The following is a 19,629-nucleotide window of genomic DNA, read 5'->3' as shown; positions in this document are numbered from 1 at the left end:
GAAGTAAAAGATACAATTAGAATAGAGTCAGATCATTGGAGATGTTGAAAGTAGTAAACAAACAGGCTAAGAAAGAATTCTCATTTCAGTATGATAAAAGAGTAGTTGTAGAAAATTATGATACTGTGCCTTATGGGTATTGAAATTATTTATTATTTAATAAATTTAATAAGATTGAAAAAATTTATATTGACTTAATTTTTGTATTTATTTTGGTTGGTGGGTTGGTTTGGTCATTAAATTATCTCCTAGTGCAGTTAACCTCTTAATCCTGAGGTGGCTGCAGATTTAAATTTTTAAATATAATTTTATTGATTTAATTTTTATATTTATTTTCCTGATTGGGTTGGTTCGATCATTAAATAAATCCTTAGTGCACTCAACTTGCCCACTTATTACTTGTGCTGTAGTAAGAAAAGTAAAAAAAGAAAGATTGTCAAGTCATAAACCTCTGGCTCATTAGTCACAGTTGCTTACAATAGGTTTTGTCAAGTAACCGGAGACTAAATACATGGAATCTAGTATATACTGCAACGATTAACAAACAATAAATTAAGTTAAATAAAATGAGAAACACAATAGGCACAAAGCACAAAGATGAAGTTAAGTTGAGTGGTGAATATTTTATTTGGAACAACAACACAAAAGGCTATGTGATGGCCTTAGAAAAAATTATTAATTGCTTGTCGGTTTCCACCTTGAGATATGGAACTGAAATCGCAGGTAAGTGTAGTTAAGGTTGGATGCAATCGCGAATAATGTTGGGCAGATTGCCCAGTTAAATTAGTTACTTTGAAAGGATGAATAACCACATGTCCTGGCCATACTTTAGTGTAAAAGTTCATCAGTGATTCTACTCCACAGTCTGATAAAGTCCATCAAGAAGTAAACTAACGAGAGCACCATATTAAAGCAAGCACCACTGGAAATGGAAAGTCAGCATACATTGCTCAGATGCTGCCTCCAATAAAATTTGAATCATTGATACCCAGAAACTAAGTTCATCTCTCGCCAACAACTGTGCATATTAATAATTTACTGTCCATGTTGAAGAGACACAATTTCCTTTTGTGAATTATTTTACACAGACAGTTATAAATATTTATTAGAGCATCATATTTTCTTTCACAATGGAAACAGAATTACATAGTATGCAACTTTAAAATACTTTGGAAATATCTCTGTCTAATTACCTTTTCTTGTAATTTCTTTCGTTATCTCTTCTACTTCTAGCCTCTGGCTGTACAGACATAACTATGTAGGTTGATATGGATGATAATAATTACCAAAAAGAGATATAGTGCAATGTATCTCTTTATTGAAACTTCCTGGCAGATTAAAACTGTGTGCCCGACCGAGACTCGAACTCGAGACCTTTGCCTTTCGCGGGCAAGTGCTCTACCATCTGAGCTACCGAAGCACGACTCACGCCCGGTACTCACAGTTTTACTTCTGCCAGTATCTCGTCTCCTACCTTCCAAACTTTACAGAAGCTCTCCTGCGAACCTTGCAGAACTAGCACTCCTGAAAGAAAGGATATAGCGGAGACATGGCTTAGCCACAGCCTGGGGGATGTTTCCAGAATGAGATTTTCACTCTGCAGCGGAGTGTGCGCTGATATGAAACTTCCTGGCAGATTAAAACTGTGTGCCCGACCGAGACTCGAACTCGGGACCTTTGCCTTTCGCGGGCAAGTGCTCTACCATCTGAGCTACCGAAGCAGGACTCACGCCCGGTACTCACAGTTTTACTCCTGCCAGTATCTCGTCTCCTACCTTCCAAACTTTACAGAAGCTCTCTGCCAGGAAGTTTCATATCAGCGCACACTCCGCTGCAGAGTGAAAATCTCATTCTGGAAAAATCCCCCAGGCTGTGGCTAAGCCATGTCTCCGCTATATCCTTTCTTTCAGGAGTGCTAGTTCTGCAAGGTTCGCAGGAGAGCTTCTGTAAAGTTTGGAAGGTAGGAGACGAGATACTGGCAGAAGTAAAACTGTGAGTACCGGGCGTGAGTCGTGCTTCGGTAGCTCAGATGGTAGAGCACTTGCCCGCGAAAGGCAAAGGTCCCGAGTTCGAGTCTCGGTCGGGCACACAGTTTTAATCTGCCAGGAAATTTCATATCAGCGCACACTCCGCTGCAGAGTGAAAATCTCATTCTGGTATCTCTTTATTTTCCTGACACTAATGCTCCAAGTGTACATGCATTTTTAACAGCCCATTCCATGGACATGTTGATGAGTTTGATTCATGATCAGAATTGGCCAGTTTGGACTTGATCTGTGTAGTAGTCAATACCGCTGTCTCACTGACATAACTACTGACTGTAGTAATTATGTAGAACTTGCTGGTTTTTATAGCCACAAAGTCCAGCTTGCATGCCTGAACAAAATTTCTGCACCTGAGATATTTAAAGTTCATGGTCACAGAATAATTAACAAAGGCAGCTACAATATTTCATGCTTTGTTTTCGTTGTAGCATGTGATCTGAGCCATCAGTGTAACATTTCGTTACAAGGTGGACATATTTCGTGCCCATAACCCTCTGAAAACCACATGGAAAAGCTCACATTTCTGACACCTCTGTAACCAGATCATTCTAGTTACATTCATAACTTATTATGAAATTACATTAAAATGACTATAGTTGGAAATACATTTTCTTCTTTACAACTAAAGACATCTCCCCTTGCTGGTCACTTTCTGACTTTACAAAATATTCTAATATATCTATTGCAATTAACATCAATAAAAACACAGTATGATGCCGCCATGTACAAATTTTACAACAAGGAAATACAAGGAAATATTTTCACATCCCTGTGTGTCTTGAAATAGAACAGAGTGTTCTGTTTGCTTATGAGGTGCACTTGCTTTTTATGTAGGCTGCGTCAAATGTGAATTAGGGATGATTTGACTGGTGGTCTGTCTTAACAAAACTGCCTACTACTTAACTTGTGTTGAAACAAATACTTCTAGGTCAGTGGTAAAGCTATAGTGTAACACATGCTGACGCCATGATATGTATGATTGTTGAGTTCATTTAGTTCTAGTCAATTCAATTGCTTAGTGTAGAAATTCTCATTACTCTGGATGCAGTTATGTACCAGAATAAAATTTTGTAATATATATTCACTGTATGGTTAGGCACCAGTTTCACATACTGTTTATGAACATGTAGTAGTGATGTATCAATAGTGTTATTTGAAGTGTCTTTGTGTTCATAGTTTATAAAAACCAGTGTCTGTGTACCAGTAGGTTTCATACAGCATTGTGCTATGCCACATTCAACTCATAACAGAAGACATGTGGTTCAATATCCTCATTTAATACTTATGTCCATTGGCCTCAATTTTAGAATATTTGTGCTTAATATTCCATAGCTGCATAGTCACACTTCAACAGTAGGCCAAGCATTTGTAACCACTGCGAGCTCCAGAACTAATTTGGAAAATCCCATGCTTTATCTGCAGTTGACCTGCCTTTATGTTCAGCGCTGATCACACGAAGGGGCCCTACTATACTGAAATGCTGCAGCAGCCCTGCCGGGAGAGAGGCCAGACACAATGCATGGGAAGCAGTAAAGGCTCCTACACTTGACATTTGCTTGAGTGTGTCACCTCTCCTAGGAGAGCTGGCGCCGTGACATTCTTCTGGAAAGCCTGGTAGAGTGGCAGTGTTGCCAGTGGAGCACTTGGCGATTTATGGTCGGTTCCACATCAGGACGCCAGTAGAGCTGCCAAGAACTACCTGCTGTTCACCTGTACATAGTTTTTTAGCCCTTGAGAGCACTATAGACAGTTTTGAAATCGAATATTTGACCTGTGAGATTTTATTGAGGTCATCAATTTGGGATATTTCATCTCAGGACTACTCAAAGCATGAACTGAAAAAATTGTTAGGAATTACGAGCATCATTAGTGAAGTGCAGTTAGTCACATTCACACTACTTATAACAATGCCTTTCTAGAAACTGGCAGACTAAACAATTTGGAAATTACAGATCTTCCATTCCTCAATGTCTGTTCCTGATATTCCACTGCAATCACAAGAACGGCACAACACTATCAGGGGTATGGGAGTTCTCCTCATAATCTACTTCCAAACTGAAATAGGGTAGCTACCTATTTATTTATTGCGTTGTAATATTTATTTGTAACATTGAATTAGATTTTAAAAATAAAGTACTTTTCAAATAAAACAGAAAAATTACTTCTATACATACATTGCAGTCGCAGCTAATGTCGTGAATTTCACTGTAAACAACCAATAATTAGCTACTGATTAGACAGGTAGTATACATTAATGTCACAAAAATTTTTTCTTCCAGGGAGATGGCTTTCCTTAAAACAGAATATTTTTATGCAGTTCATCTAGGCAAATCTCCACTAACTCTGGCATATGTAACTGAAAAATCTATTGCTGCAATTTCTTGAATCATTGTATAGTGTGTTGAATAACCCATTTATGTCACAGTTGTCACTGAAAGTAAGCACCTAGAACATCGTCTTTTTGCGTGTTCTCTTTTAATTTCAACGTCGCACACAAAGGGCATCTATTAGAACTGTGTCCATCTCACTACTGAGCGCAAACTAAGGGAATTCCTCTGGTGTCTCTGCTGGCAGATGTACCAGCAGACTGAAGCACTGCCAGCAGGGATGGGAGCAGAGATGCCATGGCATCCTGGTGTGGTACGGCCCTTACAAAGACACATGTGGAATGCTCTGTTCCACTCTCAGGCCAAGGCAAGAACCAGACTAGTATTTAAACTCAGAATATTTGCGAGAGACTGTAAGAATATTCCCCTAGATGACTCTGAAAATGAAAAGATAGTTCAGGTTGCTACTACCGTAGCTTACTTTCCAGATACAAACAATTTTATTTTTTGGTGAAACAAGATAGATTCGAAGCAATAAGTACTGCAAGCAGCAGAAATTTACTGTGGTTTAACGCCAAAAATCAAATAGCATCTTATGACTTTCAAGTGATGAAGTCTGTTAAGTATTGTAGTAATGGGTGTATTGTATAGATGACTGGTTTACTGATTTCTTTTTAAATTCATTTTCCATTACGAGCCATCTTAGAAGTTCTGACTTCAACTGCATAAACGTGCAATCTATTTTTAAATTCTTGGAAACCAGTGGCTACCACCTTAGCATGATATTATAACTACAGACATATATGGAATATTTTCAGTTCTCTGAAGACATGTTTCCGTTTCACGAAGTTTGGAACATGTACGAAATGGGAGTTACTTTGGTGCAGATGAGAGAATTATGGTTTCCAGTAAAGCTAAGGAAAAATTAATCCATTGTATAGAGTGTAAGAAGTGGTCTCACTAATATGTACACCAAGGCCAAATATCTTAAACACATGGGAAAATTATATGTGCTCGAAAGTGTGAAGGGTAATATAGGACATTTCGCAAAATATTCACTTAAATATATTAGTGTATAATTCGGTGTTATTTATTAGTGCATTATCAATATCACTATTTGGTTTTCTATTCTTAACAGAACAACCCTCAAGAACCACGGACCTTGCCATTGGTGAGGAGGCTTGCATGCCACAGCGATACAGATGACTGTACTGTAGGTGCAACCACAATGGAGGGGTATCTGTTGAGAGGCCAGACAAACGTGTGGTTCCTGAAGAGGGACAGCAGCCTTTTCAGTAGTTGCAGGGGCAACAGTCTGGATGATTGACTGATCTGGCCTTGTAACACTAACCGAAACGGCCTTGCTGTGCTGGTAGTGTGAATGGCTGAAAGCATGGGGAAATTACAGCCGTAATTTTTCCCGAGGGCATGCAGCTTTACTGTATGGTTAAATGGTGATGGCGTCCTCTTGGGTAAAATATTCCGGAGGTAAAATAGTCCCCCATTTGGATCTCCGGGTGGGGACTACTCAAGTGGACGTCGTTATCAGGAGAAAGAAAATTGGTGTTCTATGGATTGGAGCGTGGAATGTCAGATCCCTTAATCGGGCAGGTAGGTTAGAAAATTTAAAAAGGGAAATGGATAGGTTGAAGTTAGATATAGTGGGAATTAGTGAAGTTCGGTGGCAGGAGGAACAAGACTTTTGGTCAGGTGAATACAGGGTTATAAATACAAAATCAAATAGGAGTAAGGCAGGAGTAGGTTTAATAATGAATAACAAAATAGGAGTGCGGGTAAGCTACTACCAACAGCATAGTGAACGCATTATTGTGGCCAAGATAGACACGAAGCCCACGCCTACTACAGTAGTACAAGTTTAAATGCCAACTAGCTCTGCAGATGATGAAGAAATTGATGAAATGTATGATGAGATAAAAGAAATTATTCAGGTAGTGAAGGGAGACGAAAATTTAATGGTCATGGGTGACTGGAATTCGAGAGTAGGAAAAGGGAGAGAAGGAAACATAGTGGGTGAATATGGATTGGGGGACAGAAATGAAAGAGGAAGCCGTGTGGTAGAATTTTGCACAGAGCATAACTTAATCATAGCTAACACTTGGTTCAAGAATCATAAAAGAAGGTTGAATACATGGAAGAATCCTGGAGACACTAAAAGGTATCAGATAGATTATATAATGGTAAGCCAGAGTTTTAGGAACCAGGTTTTAAATTGTAAGACATTTCCAGGGGCAGATGTGGACTCTGACCACAATCTATTGGTTATGAACTGTAGATTAAAACTGAAGAAACTGCAAAAAGGTGGGAATTTAAGGAAATGGGACCTGGATAACCTGAAAGAACCAGAGGTTGTAGAGAGTTTCAGGGAGAGCATAAGGGAACAATTGACAGGAATGGGGGAAAGAAATACAGTAGAAGAAGAATGGGTAGCTCTGAGGGATGAAATAGCGAAGGCAGCAGAGGATCAAGTAGGTAAAAAGACGAGGGCTAGTAGAAATCCTTGGGAACAGAATAAATATTGAATTTAATTGATGAAAGGAGAAAATATAAAAATGCAGTAAATGAATCAGGCAAAAAGGAATACAAACGTCTCAGAAATGAGATCGACAGGAAGTGCAAAATGGCTAAGCAGGGATGGCTAGAGGACAAATGTAAGAATGTAGAGGCTTATCTCACTAGGGGTAAGATATATACTGCCTACAGGAAAATTAAAGAGGCCTTTGGAGAAAAGAGAGCCACTTGTATGAATATTAAGAGCTCAGATGGAAACCCAGTTCTAAGCTAAAAAGGGAAAGCAGAAACGTGGAAGGATTAATAGAGGGTCTATGTAAGGGCGATGTACTTGAGAACAATTTTATGGAAATGGAAGAGGATGTAGATGAAGATGAAATGGGAGATACGATACTGCGTCAAGAGTTTGATAAAGCACTGAAAGACCTGAGTCGAAACAAGGCCCCGGGAGTAGACAACATTCCATTAGAACTACTGACGGCCTTGGGAGAGCCAGTCCTGACAAAACGCTACCATCTGGTGAGCAAGATGTATGAGACAGACGAAATACCCTCAGACGTCAAGAAGAATATGATAATTCCAATCCTAAAGAAAGCAGGCGTTGTGAGCTATCAGTTTAATAAGTCACAGCTGCAAAATACTAACGCAAATTCTTTACAGACGAATGGAAAAACTAGTAGAAGCCGACCTCGGGGAAGATCAGTTTGGATTCCGCAGAAATGTTGGAACACGTGAGCAACACTGACTCTACGACTTATCTTAGAACATAGATTAAGGAAAGGCAAACCTACATTTCTAGCATTTGTAGACTTAGAGAAAGCTTTTGACAATGTTGATTGGAATACTCTCTTTCAAATTCTAAAGGTGTCAGGGGTAAAATACAGGGAGCGAAAGGCTATTTACAATTTGTACAGAAACCAAATGGCAGTTATAAGAGTCGAGGGGCATGAAAGGGAAGCAGCGGTATGGAAGGGAGTGAGACAGGGTTGTAGCCTGTCCCAGATGTTATTCAATCTGTATATTCAACAAGCAGTAAAGGAAACAAAAGAAAAATTCGGAGTAGGTATTAAAGTCCATGGAGAAGAAATAAAAACGTTGAGGTTCGCCGATGACATTGTAATTCTGTCAGAGACAGCAAAGGACTTGGAAGAGCTGTTGAACGGAATGGACAGTGTCTTGAAAGGAGGATATAAGATGAACATCAACAAAAGCAAAACGAGGATAATGGAATGTAGTCGAATTAAGTCGGGTGATGCTGAGGGAATAAGATTAGGAAATGAGATACTTAAAGTAGTAAAGGAGTTTTGCTATTTGGGGAGCAAAATAAGTGACAATGGTCGAAGGAGAGAGGATATAAAATGTAGACTGGCAATGGCAAGGAAAGCGTTTCTGAAGAGAAATTTGTTAACATCGAGTATAGATTTAAGTGTCAGGAAGTCGTTTCTGAAAGTATTTTTATGGAGTGTAGCCATGTATGGAAGTGAAACATGGACGATAAATAGAAGAAGAAAATAGAAGCTTTCGAAATGGGGTGCTACAGAAGAATGCTGAAGATTAGATGGGTAGATCACATAACTAATGAGGAGGTATTGAATAGAATTGGGGAGAAGAGGGGTTTGTGGCACAACTTGACAAGAAGAAGAAGGACCGGTTGGTAGCACATGTTCTGAGACATTGAGGGATCACAAATTTAGCATTGGAGGGCAGCGTGGAGGGTAAAAATCGTAGAGGGAGACCAAGAGATGAATACACTAAGCAGATTCTGAAGAATGTTGGTTGCAGTAAGTACGGGGAGATGAAGAAGCTTGCACAGGATAGAGTAGCATGGAGAGCTGCATCAAACCAGTCTCAGGACTAAAGACAACAACAACAACAACAACAACAACAACAACAGAACTTTGAATAAATAATTTCAAATGACAAAAACATTTACTGAGACAGGCCTCAAGTATACGGGAAAAAACAGTCAAGGATGTAAATTATGTTAAATGGTAGTAACAGACAGGGAATCTGTGAAAGTTAGCTCTTCCAAAATTAAAGGGTGACTAACTGCCCTGATCTCCACCGTTCCATACTATGTGTGACACAATCCACTGCATCACAGAATATCCCAGCTCCTGATATTTTATCAGTTAAAATTTTATTTTGCGTTTAGTAAATGTAAAAAAAATTGTCTCCATAGAAGAGTCCTTTCGAAATCCTAACTGTAATTGACTGAGTATCCCGTTTCTATGCAGTTGGGTAGCAGCCATTGAGTGGACCACCTTCTCAAAAGCTTCAAAAGTACTGTGAGGAGTGACATCGTCGGAAGTTACTAACATCTGTGGAATCACCCTCCTTATAGACAGTCCTACCATGGCATGTTTTAATTTGGGAAAACAATCTGAATTAATGAAGCATTACGCTCATGAGTAAGAATATTACAATCATAGAGCCACAAATTTATCATGTCTTACTGAAGACGTTATTCGCCGGATAAGAACTGTTTATAATCACAAACAGAAGACAAAGAGTACTGTGAAGAAGGCTTGGCTTTGCAAACCGACTTCTCAGAAAGATATGAGACGTTTGAAGAAGAGATAGGAAGCTGACGTTGAAATTTCTATTTGAGCGGAATTACATGGGCCACCATGAAAATGATGATGGAACCATTGCTACTGAGAAAAAGCTGGTCTTGTCACAGATTTGTTTGTCTCACCTTTCTGTTCCATTTGTTACTTCTACATATACATCCATACTCCGCAAGCTATCTTATACTGTGTAACGGAGGGTACTGATTATAACACTGTCAGTTCGTCCCTTTCCTGTTCCAGTGATGTGTGATGTGCAGGATGGACGATTGAGGGCAAGTCTCTATGATTACACAATTTTCCGCAAGTTGTACGTAAGAAGACACCATACATTGGATAAGTCCTCCAGGAACGTACAGTCTCGGCATATTAACAACAAAATACACCAAGTTGAGTAGCATTTCCGTTTTAGCGCCTACCACTGGGCTTGGATGAGCGTCTCATACTTTATGAACCTAAAAAAGTGCCAGTCTTCATTACATCTTCTGAATATCCCCTATAATTCCTATCTAGAATTCTAGAACTAAAGTAGGCTTCTGCAGACTATCACAAGTAAGCGTAGACTAAGGTAGTTTTCCTAGTAGTTTTGGTTCGTTAAGATCACAACCACGTTACCTATACATTAGATGTGTGTCATACCTAGATACATACATACATTAATACTTGTTCCATAGATCATAAATAAAACGTTTCCTAATGATGTGAAATGTGTCACTTTAACATGAGTTTCCTTATACAAAATAATTTGTTTTTTCTTTTTTACAGTTACTACCTCATATGAAAAATTCATCTACTGAGTAGAAGGAGTTGCCATTCAGAAATTCTTTTAATTTACTTGTAATTATTGGTTGGCTATCTGCCAGACATTTAATGCTATTTTCGTAGCAACATAATGCACCATTTTCTATGCCAAAGTGAGATTTCATCCAGGATAGTGAAGGTCACCCTTTCTTCTAGTGTTGTAGCTATGCACTTCGTTTTTATTTTTGAACTGGGATAGGTTATTAATAACAAATTTCATAAGTGAATACATGTGTTGCGAAGGTACTGTGAATATCCTGAGTTCCTTAAATCAATGTCTGCAAGGTGATCTTGGGTGAACTCTAGCTATTATTCTGATTACACACTTGTGCAATGAATACCTTCTCTATCAATGACAAATTGTCACAAAATGTGATGCCACATGAAACCACCGAATGAAAGCAGGCATAATAGGCTAATTTACTGATATGTTTATCACCAAAATTTGCAATAAACCTAATAGCATAAGTAGCTGAGCCTAACTGTTTCAGCAGATCATCGATGTGTTTCTTCCAATTCAATTTCTCATCAATGCACACACCCAGAAGTTTTTAATATTCTGTATTAGCAACAGACTTATGGTTGTAGTCTATATTTATTAATGGTGTTATGCCATTTACTGTACAGAATTGTATAAAATAAGTGAGAGTCTAGTTGCAGAGACATTCGGGAGGACGACGGTTCAATCCCGCGTCCGGCCATCCTGATTTAGGTTTTCCGTGATTTCCTTAAATCAGTCCAGGCAAATGCCGGGATGGTTCCTCTGAAAGGGCACGGCCGACTTCCTTCCCCATCCTTCCCTAATCCGATGAGACCGATGACCACGCAGTCTGGTCTCCTTCCCCAAACCAACCAATCTAGTTGCAGAGAACCACTTAATAATTTTCTGAAAGACATTATTTACAATTTCCTCAGCTAATACTTGTCTGTTGGGTGTGATTAATGTCATCAGCAAAAAGAACTAGCTTTGCATCTTCATGAATACAGAGTGGCAAATCCTTCACATATATGTAAAACAATAACGGGCCCAAGACTGAACCCTGTGGGACACCATTCTTGATACCTCCCCAGATAGAGGATTCGGCTGATTTTTGCTATCTGTACCATACTATTAATTTCAACCTTCTGTAGTCTTCCAGTTGAATATGAATTCAACCATTTGTGCACTGTTCCACTCATACCACAATATTTAAGCTTATTTAGTCAGGCAGACGCAGCAACACGGAAATAACCGCCTCTGTATCATTGAAGAGTTCCTAACCAGGAGCGAATTTTATTGTATCGTCTGTGTGCGTTAATAGTTTAGTTTCTTGAGTTTCTGCGCGTAAATTTGTTATCTAATAGCCACAGTTTTCGCGTTTTCGTTTGCGACAGAAAGTAAAACGATTTTGTGACATATTACAAGTTCCTAATCAGGGGCAAATTATTTAGTTTCACCTGAGTGCTTCGGTAGATACGTTTTCGAATATCTGCGTTTACTAGACACAGTTCCTTCGTTTCCATCAGGGTCTAGAATACAGTTGCACAGCATGTGCCAATAATCAATTTATCTGCATAGTTTAGTTTTCCACAGTCTTTAGTATGGACAGGGACTGCGATTGTTGTGTGCGGATGTGAGCCCAGTTTGTGACAAGTCACTCTCACCTTCAAGCTGTGATGGCTTTGGTTACACAGCTTGAGACTGCAGTGGATGGGCACCACAGTTGTGGGACAGCAGTGGGGATACAATGGACTTCTAGCACGTCAGAGTCCTCCGATCAGTCCTCACCAGTGGCCAACCCAGTCACTACTTGCACTGAGGCTGACCCTTCACTTGTGGTCGAGTGGGAAGTCGCCCTGGGGCGAAGCAGGTGGCGAAAGACTTCCCAGGCATCTTCACGTAAGGACTCCCCGGTTTGTCTGACAAACAGATTCCAGGTGCTGTCTGTGGCTAACACTGTCGCTGAGCCAGATGTTGTCGCCTGTCCTGTTTCAGAGGAAACCAGTCAGCCTGCAAGGTCCAGGCCGTCACAGAGGGTGGGATTATTGGTAGTTGGGGGCTCCAACGTTAGGCGCGTTATGGGGCTCCTTAGGGACTTGGCTGACAAGAAGGGTGAGAAAATCAATGTGCACTCCATGTTCATACCGGGTTGAGTTATTCCAGATGTGGAAAGGGTCCTCCTGGATGCCATGAAGAGCACGGGGTGCAGGCAACTGCAGGTGGTTGCTCACGTCGGTACCAATGATGTGTGTCACTTTGGATCAGAAGAGATTCTCTCTGGTTTCGAGCGGCTAACAGAAGTGATAAAGGCTGCCAGTCTTGCTTGCATGATGAAAGCAGACTGACCATTTGCAGCATAGTCGACAGGTCCGGTTGCCGACCTCTGGTACAGAGCCAAGTGGAGGGTCTGAATCAGAGGCTCAGACGGTTCTGCGACCGTGTAGGATGCCGATTCCTTGACTTGCTCTAAAGGGTGGTTGGGTTTCGGGTTCCGCTGAATAGGCCAGGCGTCCACTATACGCAGGAGGCGGCTACACGGGTAGCAGGGCCTGTGTGGTGTAGACTGGGCAGTTTGTTAGGTTAGAGGGTCTCGGGGAAATCACAAGAAGGGCTTCAGTCACAAAGGGTGCAGGCTGAACAGAGGAAAAACGTAGATACAATAACCATTCGTATAACAGTTGTAAATTGTTGTAGTTGTCCTGGAAGAGTACCAGAGCTCCAAGCGCTAATAGAAAGCATTGATGCTCAAATCGTTATAGGCACTGAAAGCTGGCTAAAGCCGGATATAAGCTCAGCCGAAATTTTTGCGAAGAACCTAACGGTGTTCCGAAAGAATAGGCTAAACACGGTTGGCTGTGGCGTGTTTATTGTTGTCAGAAGTAGTTTATCTTCTCGCAGAATTGAAGTAAATACTTCCTGTGAGTTAGTATGGGCAGAGGTCATTGTTGGCAACCGGAATAAAATAATAATTGGATCCTTTTACCGACCTCCCTATTCAGATGATACAGTTGCTGAAAAGTTCAAAGAAAACTTGAGTTTGATTTCAAACACGTACCCGACTCATACAAAAATAGTTGGTGATGACTTTAATTTACCCTCGATATGTTAGCTTAAATAAATGTTTAATTCTGTAAGTACGCATAAAATATCATCTGAAATTGTGCTAAACGCATTCTCAGAAAGTTATTTCGAGCAGTTAGTTCATGAGCCTATGTGAATAGTAAACGATTGTGAAAACACACTAGATCTCTTAGCAAGAAATAATCCTGAGTTAATAACGAGCACCAAAACCGATTCAGGGATTAGTGAACACAGAGCTGTCGTTGGTAAATTGAATATTGTAATCACCAAATCCTCGAAAAATAAACGAAAAATATACCTATTCAAAAAAGCAGATAAAAATTCACTTGACGCCTTCCTAAGAGACAATTTCCACTCATTCCAAATTAATAATATAAGTGTAGAACAGATGTGGCTTGAATTCAGAGAAATAGTACCGGCATCAATTGAGAGATTTATACCAAATAAATTAACAAACGATGGAGGTGACCCCCCTTGGTACACAAAACGCGTTAGAACACTGTTGCAGAAACAACGAAACAAACATGGCAAATTTAAACAGACGCAAAATCCCCAAGATTGGCGATCTTTTACAGAAGCTCGAAATTTAGCGCGGACTTCAATGCGAGATGCCTATAACAGTTTCCACAACGAAACTTTGTCTCGAAACCTGTAAGAAAATCCAAAGATATTCTGGTCGTAGGTGAAGTATGTTAGCGACAAGAAACAATCAATGCCTTCTCTGCGCGATAGCAATGGAGACACTATCTGCCAAAGCAGAGTTACTAAACACAGCCTTCCGAAATGCCTTCACAAAAGGAGACGAAGTAAATTTTCCAGAATTCGAATCGAGAACAGCTACCAACATGAGTCATGTAGAAGTAAATTACCTCGGAGTAGTGAAGCAACTTAAATCACTTAATAAAATCAACTCTTCTGGTCCTGACTGTATACCAATTAGGTTCCTTTCGGAGTATACTGATGCATTAGCTCCATACTTATCAATCATTTACAACCCCTCGCTCGACGAAAGATCCGTACCTAAAGACTGGAAAGTTGCACAGGTCACGCCAATATTCAAGAAGAGTAGTAGGAGTAATCCACTAAATTACAGGCCCATATCGTTAACATCGATATGCAGCAGGATTTTAGACCATATGCTGTGTTCGAACATTATGAATTACCCTGAAGAAAATGGTCTATTGACACACAGTCAACATGGGTTTAGAAAACATCGTTCCTGTGAAATACAACTTGCTCTTTATTCACATGACGTGCTGAGCGTTATTGACAAGGGATTTCAGATCGATTCCGTATTTCTAGATTTCTGGAAGGCTTTTGACACAGTACCTCACAAGCGGCTCGTAGTGAAATTGCGTGCTTACGGAATATCGTCTCAGTTAAGTGACTGGATTTGTGATTTCCAGTCAGAGAGGTGACAGTTCGTAGTAATTGATGGAGGGTCATCGAGTAAAACAGAAGTGATTTCTGGCGTTCCCCAAGGTAGTGTTATAGGCTCTTTGCTGTTCCTTATCTATATAAACGATTTGGGAGACAAACTGAGCAGCCGTCTTCGGTTGTTTGCAGAACGAAAAGTATTAGGTCATCCACATGAGTGCTAAAAGGAATTCGTTAAACTTCGGTTACACGATAAATCAGTCTAATCTAAAGGCCGTAAATTTAACTAAATACCTAGGTATTACAATTACGAACAACTGAAATTGGAAGGAACACAAGAAAATGTTGTGGGGAAGGCTAACCAAAGACTGCGTTTTATTGGCAGTACACTTAGGAAATGTAACAGATCTCCTACTGCCTCCACTACGCTTGCCCGTCCTCTTTTAGAATACTTCTGCGCAGTGTGCGATCCTTACCATATAGGACAGACGGATGTGAGGTAACGGGCAAGACGTCGTGCCCTGAAAATAGTCTAACTTCGGAAGAAGCAGTAGCCGCACGGGCCGCTTGGCAGGCGCGGTCCACTATTCAGACCGACCACGTGGTGGCAGACGCTGGCCGAAGCAAGAGGGGTCCAGCCGCGTGGCTGGGAATTCCACTGTGACGAGGACGGTGCTTTGTGTCGATGAAGGAGATGTCTATGCCGCGAGTGCCAAAGATGGCAGACTTTGTGAAGTCATAATGGCAGACATTTCACAGTTCGTACAGAAATTAATAGCAGCCAGATGAATCGCGATACCTCAAAAAGAAACATGTACATTACCATTACTAGCGCGACGATTCTGACGGTGTAGTCAGATTTTCAATATATTTATTAATTTAAAGTTTAGTATCTGACTATAAATTATACAAGTAAGACACGGCAAAGAATTTCCAAAATATAAACGCTTTATCCGATTTTGTCGATCGCCGTGTCTTTAGAAAGCTATTAGTCTAAACCTAAATTGGTATGAATTACAGGTATGTAACTTGAATAGTACAAGAGTTATTGGAGGTAAAAGTGGCCGATTACTATTGATCGCGTCAGGCCATAAGTACTCCACAGTTACCAGAATGAGATTTTCACTCTGCAGCGGAGTGTGCGCTGATATGAAACTTCCTGGCAGATTAAAACTGTGTTGCCCGACCGAGACTCCAACTCGGGACCTTTGCCTTTCGCGGGCAACTGCTCTACCAACTGAGCTACCGAAGCACGACTCACGTCCGGTACTCACAGCTTTACTTCTGCCAGTACCTCGTCTCCTACCTTCCAAACTTTACAGAAGCTCTCCTGCGAACCTTGCAGAACTAGCACTACTGAAAGAAAGGAGATTGTGGAGACATGGCTTAGCCACAGCCTGGGGGATGTTTCCAGAATGAGATTTTCACTCTGCAGCGGAGTGTGCGCTGATATGAAACTTCCTGGCAGATTAAAACTGTGTGCCCGACCGAGACTCGAACTCGGGACCTTTGCCTTTCGCGGGCAAGTGCTCTACCAACTGAGCTTCCGAAGCACGACTCACGCCCGGTACTCACAGCTTTAGGAAGTTTCATATCAGCGCACATTCCGCTGCAGAGTGAATATCTCATTCTGGAAACATCCCCCAGGCTGTGGCTAAGCCATGTCTCCACAATATCCTTTCTTTCAGGAGTGCTAGTTCTGCAAGGTTCGCAGGAGAGCTTCTGTAAAGTTTGGAAGGTAGGAGACGAGGTACTGGCAGAAGTAAAGCTGTGAGTACCGGACGTGAGTCGTGCTTCGGTAGCTCAGTTGGTAGAGCACTTGCCCGCGAAAGGCAAAGGTCCCGAGTTCGAGTCTCGATCGGGCACACAGTTTTAATCTGCCAGGAAGTTTCATATCAGCGCACACTCCGCTGCAGAGTGAAAATCTCATTCTGGAAACATCCCCCAGGCTGTGGCTAAGCCATGTCTCCACAATATCCTTTCTTTCAGGAGTGCTAGTTCTGCAAGGTTCGCAGGAGAGCTTCTGTAAAGTTTGGAAGGTAGGAGACGAGGTATTGGCAGAAGTAAAGCTGTGAGTACCGGGCGTGAGTCGTGCTTCGGTAGCTCAGTTGGTAGAGCACTTGCTCGCGAAAGGCAAAGGTCCCGAGTTCGAGTCTCGGTCGGGCACACAGTTTTAATCTGCCAGGAAGTTTCACTCCATAGTTACACGAAAAAACGGTTGCAGCATGCTTATAAATAAATTTGTTCGTCTATGTTTTTGTTTATATCCAATAGATACTATTCGTGAAGAAATTGGTTAAATATTTACTGTGTGTTAGAAAGCACAGAGACATTAGGCTCCTAGCCTGCCGTTTGCTTCTTTTGTTTTAATATATGTTTATTTAATTGTTTATGTATTTAATAATGTGTGTTAGAGCGTGTTTATGGTCCAGACGTAGGAATATTTATTTATTTTAAGTTATTTAAATGTAAATCCAGTATTTGGTATGTGTTTCAATATCTCTGTGAGTGCACGTCGGCCTGGAGACATGGAGCGAGCGCTACAGCTAATCACAGCGCTCGTTACTAAGAGATTGTGGCAGTTCTGGATTACGGCAGAGGACAGGGGAGTGAGTGCTGGGCGCAGACAGTACAGAGCGACGGTCGGTCGCGGCAGAGACTTGGAGTGTGGAGCGGTTTGCGCGTGGTCACGGTAGACAGAAATACTTCAGAGTGCGGACTTGTGAACTTGTCAGCTTTCCGTGTCTTCTACAGTGAAGACGTAGTGTGCGTGTAGGAGGGAATATCTCGCGAGATGTGTTGTTGTTCACAACTAATTACGTGCTGTAGGAATCTGTTGTTTCCCTGTTATTCAACTTATATTTTATTTAATTGCTGGACCATCGACACCAATAAGCGTTTTGCAGAAATATACGGCATTCTCAAAAGTACTTCTGCTATCGTACTCATAATTTAAAGTCGTTAAAATCGTACCTGCAGATTCACTTATAAATTTATATATTAACTCGCAGTTGGCGAGTGATAGGAAACTTCGACCATTCGATTCGTGTGTGTATTCATATTGTATACTGTAGACTCAGCAGTATTTGGCCTGTAATGCGGCAACTACGTATCCCACCCCCTAGACAACGAAACCAGCCGAAACTTTATTATTTCAACTCTGAGTCGGAGGGTGTGTACTCGTTTTGGAAGTCCGCTTGGAGTACATCGAAAAAGTTCAAAGAAAGGCAGCACGTTTTGTATTATCGCGAAATATGGTAGAGAGTGTCCCAGAAATGATACAGGATTTGGGCTGGAAATCATTAAAAGAAAGGCGTTTTTCGTTGCCATGGAATCTTCTCACGCAATTCGAATCACCAACTTTCTCCTCCGAATGGGAAAATATTTTGTGGAAACTGACCTACATAGGGAGGAACTATCACCAATATAAAATAAGAGAAATCAGAGCTCGTACGGAAAGATATAGGTGTTCGTTCTTGCCGGGCGCTATACGAGATTGGGATAATAGAGAATTGTGAAGGAGGTTCGGTGAACCCTCTGACAGGCACTTGAATGTGATTTGCAGAGTATCCATGTAGATGTAGATGCAGAAGAATTTCATGATTCACATAATCAATAGCCTTTGAGGGAACACAAAATATCCCAGTGGGTGACGTTCACTTACTCAATGAATTTAATATTTCATCAGTGAAAGCATGTATAGCATTTTCTGTTGAAAAGCCATTCTGAAAACCAAACTGACATTTTGTTAGTACTTAATTTTTACGAAAAAGTGAGACTACTGATGAATACATCAGTTTCTCAAGAATTTTGGATAAAGCTGTCAGAAGTGAGAGTGGGCAGTAGTTGTTGGCATCAGACTTATCCCCATTTTTAAGCAATGGTTTAACAATAGTGTATTTCAGTTTATATGGAAAAATGCCTGTGTCAGTGAGCTACAACATACGTGCTGAGAATCTTGTTTATTTGTTGGGAACAAGTGTTTGGTACTCTGTCGGAAATGCCATCAATTCCATGAGAGTTTAACTTCTGAGTGGCTTTATTATTTTCCTAAGTTCAATAGGAGAGGTGGGTTGAATTTCAGTTTTATCAAATTGCGTAGGTATTGTCTCTTCCATAAACTGCCTTAAATTTTCTAATGAATAACTGGCTCCTGTTTTCTCTACAGTACTTAAAAATGATTATAAAAATGTCTTCTACTTATGAAATTTCTGTAAACGAATTTTTAATTGAGTTTGATAGAAATACCGTCTTCCTGTGCTCTCGGTTGCCTTGTTTCCCTTTTAGCAAAATTGCAAATTGTTTTAATTTTATTGTCAGATGTGCTAATCTCAGACATAATGCACATACTTCTGAACTTTTTAATAACTTTTCGTATTACAGTGCAGTAGTTCTTATAATGTTTTACTCTTACAGGATCATTACTCCTCTTAGCTATAAGACAAATTTCCCTTTTCTGTTTACAAAATATTTATACCCCTTTAGTAAGACATGGCTTTTTACATGGTTTCTTTCAATTATACACTCCTGGAAATGGAAAAAAGAACACATTGACACCGGTGTGTCAGACCCACCATACTTGCTCCGGACACTGCGAGAGGGCTGTACAAGCAATGATCACACGCACGGCACAGCGGACACACCAGGAACCGCGGTGTTGGCCGTCGAATGGCGCTAGCTGCGCAGCATTTGTGCACCGCCGCCGTCAGTGTCAGCCAGTTTGCCGTGGCATACGGAGCTCCATCGCAGTCTTTAACACTGGTAGCATGCCGCGACAGCGTGGACGCGAACCGTATGTGCAGTTGACGGACTTTGAGCGAGGGCGTATAGTGGGCATGCGGGAGGCCGGGTGGACGTACCGCCGAATTGCTCAACACGTGGGGCGTGAGGTCTCCACAGTACATCGATGTTGTCGCCAG

This window comes from Schistocerca nitens, chromosome 5 (genome assembly GCF_023898315.1).
Source record: "Schistocerca nitens isolate TAMUIC-IGC-003100 chromosome 5, iqSchNite1.1, whole genome shotgun sequence".
Classification (NCBI taxonomy): Eukaryota; Metazoa; Arthropoda; class Insecta; order Orthoptera; family Acrididae; genus Schistocerca; species Schistocerca nitens.
Note: the sequence above shows the minus strand (reverse complement) of the source record.